Source organism: Rhynchophorus ferrugineus, unplaced genomic scaffold, assembly GCF_030347505.1.
Source record: "Rhynchophorus ferrugineus isolate W39M unplaced genomic scaffold, kcgeb_rfMv2 rfM597, whole genome shotgun sequence".
NCBI lineage: Eukaryota > Metazoa > Arthropoda > Insecta > Coleoptera > Curculionidae > Rhynchophorus > Rhynchophorus ferrugineus.
In genome coordinates, this window is record NW_027473174.1 from 12,300 (window position 1) to 22,500 (window position 10,201).

General features: G+C 42.5%; 2 non-coding genes across 2 annotated transcripts in view; both read left to right on the plus strand.

The window, feature by feature from the left end:
• Nucleotides 1–7,376: 7,376 nt before the first annotated feature.
• Nucleotides 7,377–9,365, plus strand: LOC143206227 (small subunit ribosomal RNA). The gene has a single exon (XR_013008219.1). It is a non-coding gene; the product is annotated as a small subunit ribosomal RNA (ribosomal RNA).
• A 699-nt stretch (nt 9,366–10,064) lies between these two features.
• Nucleotides 10,065–10,201, plus strand: part of LOC143206225 (5.8S ribosomal RNA) — a 155-nt gene continuing 18 nt past the window's right edge. Inside the window, exon 1 of the ribosomal RNA XR_013008218.1 lies at nt 10,065–10,201. This exon is cut by the window's right edge and continues 18 nt beyond it. This is a non-coding gene — a ribosomal RNA (5.8S ribosomal RNA).

The following is a 10,201-nucleotide window of genomic DNA, read 5'->3' on the forward strand; positions in this document are numbered from 1 at the left end:
TGTTTTCTGGGAGCCTTACCTCCGGTTGATTTTCGAGCAGTTTGCTTGGTACGAGCCATCGTCTAAACGGGTCTGACTTCAAACGTGTAGGAAGAATTACAAGCGCAAGCACCAACGAACTTTTGGAAACTGATCGAAGGTGTCAAAGAAATCTCCCTTTTTAATAATGTGTGAAGATATTCTGATTGGTCCGGCTAGCATCTGTGGGCGGGACCCGATTCGAACTCAACAAAACCCATGGTAGGATTTGAAATTGAAATAGTTACCCGTAGTATTCGAGGTGTACGCTGCACAATTCGATTATAAATTTGCTTTCTTTTAATACTAAATTGAATAAATCATGACGGGCAGAGGTAAAGGTGGTAAAGGTTTGGGAAAAGGAGGCGCTAAGCGGCATCGTAAAGTGCTTCGTGATAATATCCAAGGTATTACGAAACCCGCCATCAGAAGATTGGCTAGGCGGGGTGGAGTTAAACGTATATCCGGTCTAATTTATGAAGAAACCAGAGGTGTATTAAAAGTATTTTTGGAAAACGTTATCAGAGACGCCGTCACTTATACCGAACACGCCAAAAGGAAAACCGTTACTGCCATGGATGTAGTATACGCCCTCAAACGCCAAGGACGAACCCTATACGGATTTGGCGGTTAAATAAAGTATTATATATGCTGACCAATTAAAACAGAACAACGTATCTATTCAACTAAAGAAAACAACGGTTCTTTTCAGAGCCACAAATTTACTAGCATAAAAAAAGAAATTTATTATTCGAAAATGGACTAAGATGACGTTAAATTTTATTAAATATCTGCTCCTTTCATCTAAGATTTACTTGTAAAGTAACAAATATACTGCATTATAATAGACGATCGTAATATAAAAAGATAGATAAAGTTTAAAATAAGATTTCATAATAAATGTTAGGTTAATGACAAGAATGTAAATGATGGTGAACAATCGAATACCGAATCTTCGTTGAAGCTTTAATATAGTTTTCCTTTAGAGAGAAAATACTCCGAGATAAACTTCGCGTCGATGAGCTTGGAGAATCCTTAAGATTTCAAAGAAGGTACGGTAGTTCTACGCACGTATGTATGGAGATCGCGTTCCATGTATTTATTGACTTTAGATAACTATTTATGAAAACAGATTTCAACTAAAGAAGCAAAATATACTATAATATATATGAGCATTGTATCGATACAGAAGGGTTTGACACGATATTCTTATAGACGTCTCGATATCGTTGCTCACCCGATACGTTCGATTGTAACCCAGAGTTCGGATGGTGTTAAGAAACCGTTAAATAAGAAGTATATTAGTATAGGATCGGTTAATTTTCATGTCATTGTTTTCTTACAGTTAATTCGACAACGGTACGTTTCGATATAGATTCGTTTTGGACAACGAACAATCTGTACCGCATCAATTAGGAATAATATGTCTCGTTTCTCCAATAATAGCATTAGATCTGTACGGAATTGCATTTATATCAAAAGACGATATATCGGGGGACGTAGATTTGAAAAGATATATTTTCATAGTTATAACCGAAAGTCTATAACTCGAATGTAAATTGGTAGTTTCGACGGAATCGAGAGCAACGCTTGATTTTGTGCTTCCTTCTAAGACGATAGTCAACGTAAAATTTATTGGTAAAGTTTGCTACTTCTACTACGTTTTATCTTTTAACGCCTCGAACATAAATCGTATGATATTCTAAAGGATTTATGTATTTAATATGAGAAATAAGTAAACGGTTCCAAGCTCGATGAACGTTTCGACGAAGCCGGAATATGGAACGTCGTTCGCGCTCGACCGTTCAGTCCTCCGTTCGGCTCATATCATATAGGGTACGCATTAAATGAGAGCGACCGCCAGACAGTTAAAATACGCGAACGAGAAGCATACGCACGTACGTAACTTTGTCAAACGAATCGTGATTAGAACGTTCTTATAAGAAAATTAAGAAATTATATCAGAATGTCGGACGTCGATATTAGCGGACAAGCGGTTTCTCCTTCGTCGAATCAAGGGAGTGGAGGAAATTCCGCCGCCGTTGTTAACGCATCGTCAACAGGCACACCGGCCGGGTCGAATTCATCTTCGGTGTCGGCTACGGGAGCCGCATCAGCTACAGCCGGTAGCGCAGGTTCGTCTGCAGGAGGGAAGAAAGAAAAATCCACTTCGAGCAAGGCGAAGAGTTCTAAATCGAAAGTTAGTCATCCTCCGATCGCTGATATGGTAACGAGTGCAATTAAAGGATTGAAAGAGAAAGGCGGAACTTCCTTCAGAGCTATTAAAAAATACATAGCGGCCAATTACAAAGTGGATGCTGACAAATTATCGCCCTTTATAAAGAAATATATAAAGACGTGGATCGCTTCGGGTGTTTTGGTACAAACGAAGGGCAAAGGAGCTTCCGGATCATTTAAATTAGCGGCTTCGGCACGTAAAGCAGGAGGTACGACAGCCGCAGGTACGAAGAAAAGAAAAACGGCCACTGCCAAAACCGGACAGAAAAATAAACGAAAACCAGTAGGAGGTGCCGCGACAGCTACGACAGCCGGTGGTAAAAAAGCGTCTGCCAAAAAAACCTCAGAGAAAACGGAAAAAAAGACGACCGCCGCCTCCGCCTCAACTAAGAAAACCACAGCTAAAAGTAAGAAAGGTGAATCTGCAACTTTGGCCGAGAAAAAAGCTTCTGCCAAAAAAGCCGTCGAAAAGAAAACAGGAAAGAAATCTACCGCCGCCACGACTACGTCCGCTTCCAATGCCGCCGCTAATAGTTCATCTTCGAAAGCAGCAAAAAGCAACACGGCCGCAAGATCCCCGAAATCGCCTTCCAAAGCGAAAAAATCTAATAAAGCCGGACCTACGAAAAAGCCCAAGGCGCCTAAACCGAAAAGTGCTAAGACGACGACCTCAACTGTTCGTGTTGCCGCTGGTGAAGGTGCGAAAACTAAAAAACCAGTATCACCAAAGAAAAAGAAATAAAACTATTTCTACTACGTATGACGATATATTAAACAGGCGACACATTTCATCGTCAGATCAAGAAGACACGGAGTTGAAAATTACAAATATCCCGACACTCCTGGACGTGCTACGACTTCCCTAAAAAATACGTTCGTCCAAGACCGTATTTTTTTAATAGAAAAAAAAAACGGTTCTTTTCAGAACCACAATATAACTTTATAAAAGAAAGAATATTTATATAATTTATTTATTATCTTATTATTACTTAAATGATTATTTTCTAGATAGAGCCGTAACTAATTAGGGAACCGATCGATCGATACTCTAAAACAGTAATAAAGGAATATTCAGTACAGATCAGATTATTTATAAATTTTCGTTAATATTTATTCTTTAATAAGAACGCGTATTCTAACTTCTTTTTTATACGATTTTGTTGGCCCTGAAAAGGACCGATATTAAAGGGCGTATGCAAAACTTTAAACGGTTTGCGTTATCTATTTGGTTTTGCTGTCTGTCTTTTTAGGCAATAATACTGCTTGAATGTTAGGCAAGACGCCGCCCTGGGCAATAGTAACGCCAGATAACAGTTTATTCAATTCCTCGTCGTTTCTGATGGCCAATTGTAAATGCCTAGGGATAATCCTTGTTTTCTTGTTGTCTCTAGCGGCGTTACCCGCCAACTCGAGAACTTCGGCCGCCAGATATTCCATTACGGCAGCTAAGTAAACGGGAGCACCGGCCCCTACGCGTTCGGCATAATTTCCTTTCCTTAGAAGTCGGTGAATACGACCGACAGGAAATTGTAATCCCGCACGATTGGAACGAGACTTCGCCTTTCCCTTCACTTTTCCGCCTTTACCACGTCCGGACATGTTAATCTCGATCGTTGTTAGATACTGCTCACCTTTAAATCAAAAACGGTACTGGAAATTTCTTACAGATCGGCCTGGAATTTTGTCCGCGAGCCAAACTCGTTATATCATACGCGACCAATCAGACTCTAACTCGGGCTATGGGCGGGGCTTAGAAGTGTTCCTTCGAATGTTATAAGTTCTAGAATTAAAGGCATTTTTTTAGTTAAGTACTCTTTGAGGTACGTGAGACGTCGGGATTTTTATTTCGAAATGCCACCGAAGACAAGCGGTAAGGCGGCCAAGAAAGCCGGAAAAGCCCAGAAAAATATCTCTAAGAGCGACAAGAAAAAGAAGCGCAGGAGGAAGGAAAGCTATGCGATTTACATATACAAAGTTTTAAAGCAGGTTCATCCCGATACGGGTATCTCCAGCAAGGCCATGTCGATCATGAATTCTTTCGTGAACGATATATTCGAAAGGATAGCCGCCGAAGCGTCGCGTCTCGCCCATTACAATAAGAGATCAACGATCACGAGCAGAGAAATCCAAACCGCCGTTAGGTTATTGTTACCCGGTGAGTTGGCTAAGCACGCCGTTAGCGAAGGTACCAAAGCAGTCACCAAATATACCAGTTCTAAGTAAATTAATTCACATACCTATGTGTGTTTCAATATACTACTTACCTGCAAAATCGGTTCTTTTCAGAACCACAATTGGATATAAATTTTAAAAAATGAAATGTTAAACAGTAGCTGACATTTTATAAAAACAGAATTTTCAGATATATATATATATATATATTGTAGTTATTGTATTGAATTATATTATATCATTATAATCTGTTATATAGTAAGTATATAGAATAAGTTTTGTAAAAATGGTACGGCCCGAGATTGTTATTTAAAAATAAGGTAAAGTATTTCTGGAGTGACTTCGAAAATATGTGTATTCATTTTTATTACGTTTATGACTATATGATAATTAATTTATTTTTCCTAACTGTGGCTAATTGTGGATTGTGGCTAATTTCTACACGATAAGTATTAATCACGGGAACGTCTCGAAATGAACAAATAGGAACTGTAATTAATCAAGAATTTAGAATGGAACTATCGTCCTAATATAATGAGGATCGTCAAAGAGAAGATACTTTTTTTTTCGTTTACTAGGTTGACCTTGCTTGGGGACAGTGGAACTCAGTGGAAAATCGCTGATGGTGGGTGAGGAGGATAGGCCTGTGGTCAGAATCGATATCTTGGAGTACTTGCAGGTCAGAGGCTTGATTCGAATTTTGATAGATAAAAAAGTCAATTATTGTCGGTCGATTGGAGGAGTAGTGAGTTGGTTCGCTTGGAGCAATAAGCCCAAGTTCCAACTCATCTATTATCCCGGCCGATAGTAATTCTTCCAATAGCTGTGTGGTTGATGGCGTTGAAAATGGCCTGAAAATCTCCTTGGTCATCTGAATATGTTCCGAAGAGTATTTCGCCAATGGAGATCGGGTTCGTGTTCTAGTGGAATCCAGACCAGCCAGACGACTGTTATCTTGAGTTCCCCGTACATGAGTGGGGGGAGGAATTGGTCTTTTGGGTTTGGTTGTTTTTGGAGTAGGTCGGCACTTGCATCCCGAGTAATTTGCGGTGTATGGTTCTCAACAGTTGGTGCATTTCGGCGGGGAATTTCTGTCTTTGGGACTTGACGTAGGCCGGAGTGGCTTTACAGTTGGCCGATGAATGACCGTAGAATTGGCAGTTAAAACGTTGAACGCGCCTGCCGTTGCCGCGCTGGGCTTGGACTTTTACCACCTGATTCATTAGGCGGTCGACCGCGAAGATACGGCGTTCCTCTCGAGGAACCGACCAACATGGATTGGATTGAAACCGAGCTTCATGAGCGCGGTTCGGACTTCGAGTTACCATTACGTCGAGAGAGAAATATAATATATTAGCTGACCCCGCAGACACTCCGTACCCTGTACTCAATGGATAAATAAAGGATTCATTCTATCAAATTCTTCGTTCAAATCACTTTCGAATCATCCTTAGGAACATTCTGATATCGGAAAACCTTATCCGTAGTCGATAAACGATATCTAACGGATGAATTATAGAAAATGGCCAATAAGCGGCAAATATCCGATCGTAAGGGTGCACCATCGTTTCGGCGAATCATTCTTTTGGAATCTTACGTTCTACAAGCAAAACATTTATTCATAGGTATATACCGATAATAACGAACGGGCCGACGTAACAACCTAAAATGTCCTGAAATACGTGAGAACAGTTTTACTCCGATCGCCGTATCGATATGTGACAGTATCCATCCTATGAAGGATCTTTACATTCTACTAGCATAATTTTATGGATCGGAATTTTCCGACTTTTAAAGAACGTGATCGGCAGTCTAGAAACGGCCTGAGGACGTATTAACACGAGAGGTTAAAATTATTGCTTTAGAAGTTCACGTTGTCTAAAGCTAAAGTTTATTCATCGGAACATTCCGATAATAACGAGAACGGGCAGACGTAAAAACGAAAAATTTGCGCAACGTCCGTATAAACGATCTGTTCTAAAACACCCATACATTTCCGATAGCTGGCGAGAGACCCGCGCTTAAATCGTGTGCGCTTCTACGTGGGGCGATACGAGAGACGGATACGACGGGTCGGGTCGACCGGCGCTGTGACACTTTTACCGAGTGGCTTTTGATCAGCGAAGGTGGTATTACATATTATATGTTAATATATAAGATCCGAACCGTATTTTTTTATTTATCTAAATAAAAAGCGTATTTCGTCGTGTTATTATATATTCGTAACGCTCTCGCGATTTTGTATCGTCGTTTCGTTGTTCTTCCTGGTCGGTTTTTTTCGATATATCGGGAAGCGTACGACGACGACGACGGTATCACTGCGAGATCGCGAATTCGGCGGGAACATTCGGCTTCGTTAGAAGAAGATGATCCACGATTCATATGCGATTGGAATTATTATTTTTATGGACGTATCGGTTTTTCATCGGAACGTTCATAAAACAGCAACACATTTTGCGATAGCTCTCTGCTCTCCGAGCGAGAATAAAATAAAAAATCACGAAACGTTTCTCGTACGAGGTTTCCTTGTCGCTTTATATATTTCTATCTAGCGAAGGGTTCGGAGAGAATGTTTTTCGAGGTCTTATAAACGCCGAACGATATTTTGCGGCATCCAATTTTCGACGTAGTCGACGATCGTCGTCGATAATCGAGATAATTGGGTGCCTAGTCGATCGGTTGTGTATAAAAAAAACAAAAGATGTGTCTAAGATGATGATATCGTTTTGTTTTATTAGACAACTAATATTAAAATGTAAGAGCGTGGCGCCTCGGACCGGTTTTTCCGTCGTCTAGGCGCGCTATCATGCACCTCCTTTTTATTAGTCGTCGATATATATTATATATCGTCGTCTTACGCACACGTTTCTTTATAAGTCAAACTTATAAAATAAACTGTGTCTGTATTTGTTTTATCTGCTTCGTGTCGATAAAATAATAAGAACAGTTCCCTGGTTGATCCTGCCAGTAGTCATATGCTTGTCTCAAAGATTAAGCCATGCATGTCTCAGTACATACCGAATTAAGGTGAAACCGCGAAAGGCTCATTAAATCAGTTATGGTTCCTTAGATCGTACCCACAATTACTTGGATAACTGTGGTAATTCTAGAGCTAATACATGCAAACAGAGCTCCGACCAGAGATGGAAGGAGTGCTTTTATTAGATCAAAACCAATCGGTTTCGGGTTCGCGCTCGTCATCGTACAACTTGGTGACTCTGAATAACTTTAAGCTGATCGCACGGTCTCGCACCGGCGACACATCTTTCAAATGTCTGCCTTATCAACTGTCGATGGTAGGTTCTGCGCCTACCATGGTCGTAACGGGTAACGGGGAATCAGGGTTCGATTCCGGAGAGGGAGCCTGAGAAACGGCTACCACATCCAAGGAAGGCAGCAGGCGCGCAAATTACCCACTCCCGGCACGGGGAGGTAGTGACGAAAAATAACGATACGGGACTCATCCGAGGCCCCGTAATCGGAATGAGTACACTCTAAACCCTTTAACGAGGATCAATTGGAGGGCCAGTCTGGTGCCAGCAGCCGCGGTAATTCCAGCTCCAATAGCGTATATTAAAGTTGTTGCGGTTAAAAAGCTCGTAGTCGAATTTGTGTCTCGCGCCGCCGGTTCATCGTTCGCGGTGTTAACTGGCGTGTTTTTCGCGAGACGTCCTGCCGGTGGGCTTAGTCGTGTCGCGTCGCCGTCGCGCGTGCGTTTCGGCGTGCGTGTTGTGCGCGTCGTGGTTACGACGGCCCAACTCAATCCTGCCGCGGTGCTCTTTACTGAGTGTCGAGGTGGGCCGGCACGTTTACTTTGAACAAATTAGAGTGCTCAAAGCAGGCTAAAATTTCGCCTGAATACTGTATGCATGGAATAATGGAATAGGACCTCGGTTCTATTTTGTTGGTTTTCGGAACCCCGAGGTAATGATTAATAGGAACGGATGGGGGCATTCGTATTGCGACGTTAGAGGTGAAATTCTTGGATCGTCGCAAGACGAACAGAAGCGAAAGCATTTGCCAAAAACGCTTTCATTGATCAAGAACGAAAGTTAGAGGTTCGAAGGCGATCAGATACCGCCCTAGTTCTAACCTTAAACGATGCCAGCTAGCGATCCGTCGACGTTCCCTAATATGACTCGACGGGCAGCTTCCGGGAAACCAAAGCTTTTGGGTTCCGGGGGAAGTATGGTTGCAAAGCTGAAACTTAAAGGAATTGACGGAAGGGCACCACCAGGAGTGGAGCCTGCGGCTTAATTTGACTCAACACGGGAAACCTCACCAGGCCCGGACACCGGAAGGATTGACAGATTGAGAGCTCTTTCTTGATTCGGTGGGTGGTGGTGCATGGCCGTTCTTAGTTGGTGGAGCGATTTGTCTGGTTAATTCCGATAACGAACGAGACTCTAGCCTGCTAACTAGGCGCTTTTTGACATCCTAAAGGCCCGCCGGCCGCGTTGCTTTCGGGTTTCGCGGTTCGTGCGCGGTTTTTACTGTCGGCGTACAAACTATTCTTCTTAGAGGGACAGGCGGCTTCTAGCCGCACGAGATTGAGCAATAACAGGTCTGTGATGCCCTTAGATGTTCTGGGCCGCACGCGCGCTACACTGAAGGAATCAGCGTGTCTTCCCTGGCCGAGCGGCCCGGGTAACCCGCTGAACCTCCTTCGTGCTAGGGATTGGGGCTTGCAATTGTTCCCCATGAACGAGGAATTCCCAGTAAGCGCGAGTCATAAGCTCGCGTTGATTACGTCCCTGCCCTTTGTACACACCGCCCGTCGCTACTACCGATTGAATGATTTAGTGAGGTCTTCGGATCGACACGCGATGGCGTTTCGGCGTCGTCGATGTGTAGGAAAAGATGACCAAACTTGATCATTTAGAGGAAGTAAAAGTCGTAACAAGGTTTCCGTAGGTGAACCTGCGGAAGGATCATTACAGTGTGTTGTTATGCCTATATATATATAATAGGTAAACGTACAAGTCTGTAAAAATCATTGTCGAACGTTAAAGAGCCATCTACGAAGTTCGGAAGTTCCGATCGAATTTCGACGTCGTCAACGTAGCTGTTTTCGGGTACCTATAATATATGGTTTTAAAAGATGTACGCCCGAAAGCGGAGATATATACGATGAAGATGTTGTTATATAGGACGACGAGTAATAATCGTCGGCCTACGACGGATTTCGTTATAAATGGACAAATCGAGCGCAAAATAAAACGATTTTGCCAATTATATTTCTAATCGACGTTTCGATCCTCATATCGACGAACATATACGATGATCGGTAATGTGATTAGTTTACGAAAATCTTATCACCCTTCGTTTGTTTCATTCCAAAAGGGTGAGATTTAGTTTACGAAAATATTGCCAAACTATGATCAGCGTATGCTCTTTTGTTGTCGTACGAGGTGAGACGACGAAAATTTACAACGAACGTCACCATTTCGAGTAGTCTGTCTCCGCTCCTCTCGTTGTGTGTAGTGGAGAAGACGAAAATAAACCGTAAGAGCGTTTTAAAGTCGACGGCGGCTGCGAAAGGGGCGCAAGCGCTGTCTATGACGTGAGCGCGCGTCGTCGTCGTCTTATAATAGAAACGTTTCGATATGCGTTTAAAACCTAACTTAAAAAAAGATTACCCTAAACGGTGGATCACTTGGCTCGTGGGTCGATGAAGAACGCAGCTAATTGCGCGTCAACTTGTGAACTGCAGGACACATGAACATCGACATTTCGAACGCACATTGCGGTCCTGGGATCTCATACCCGGACC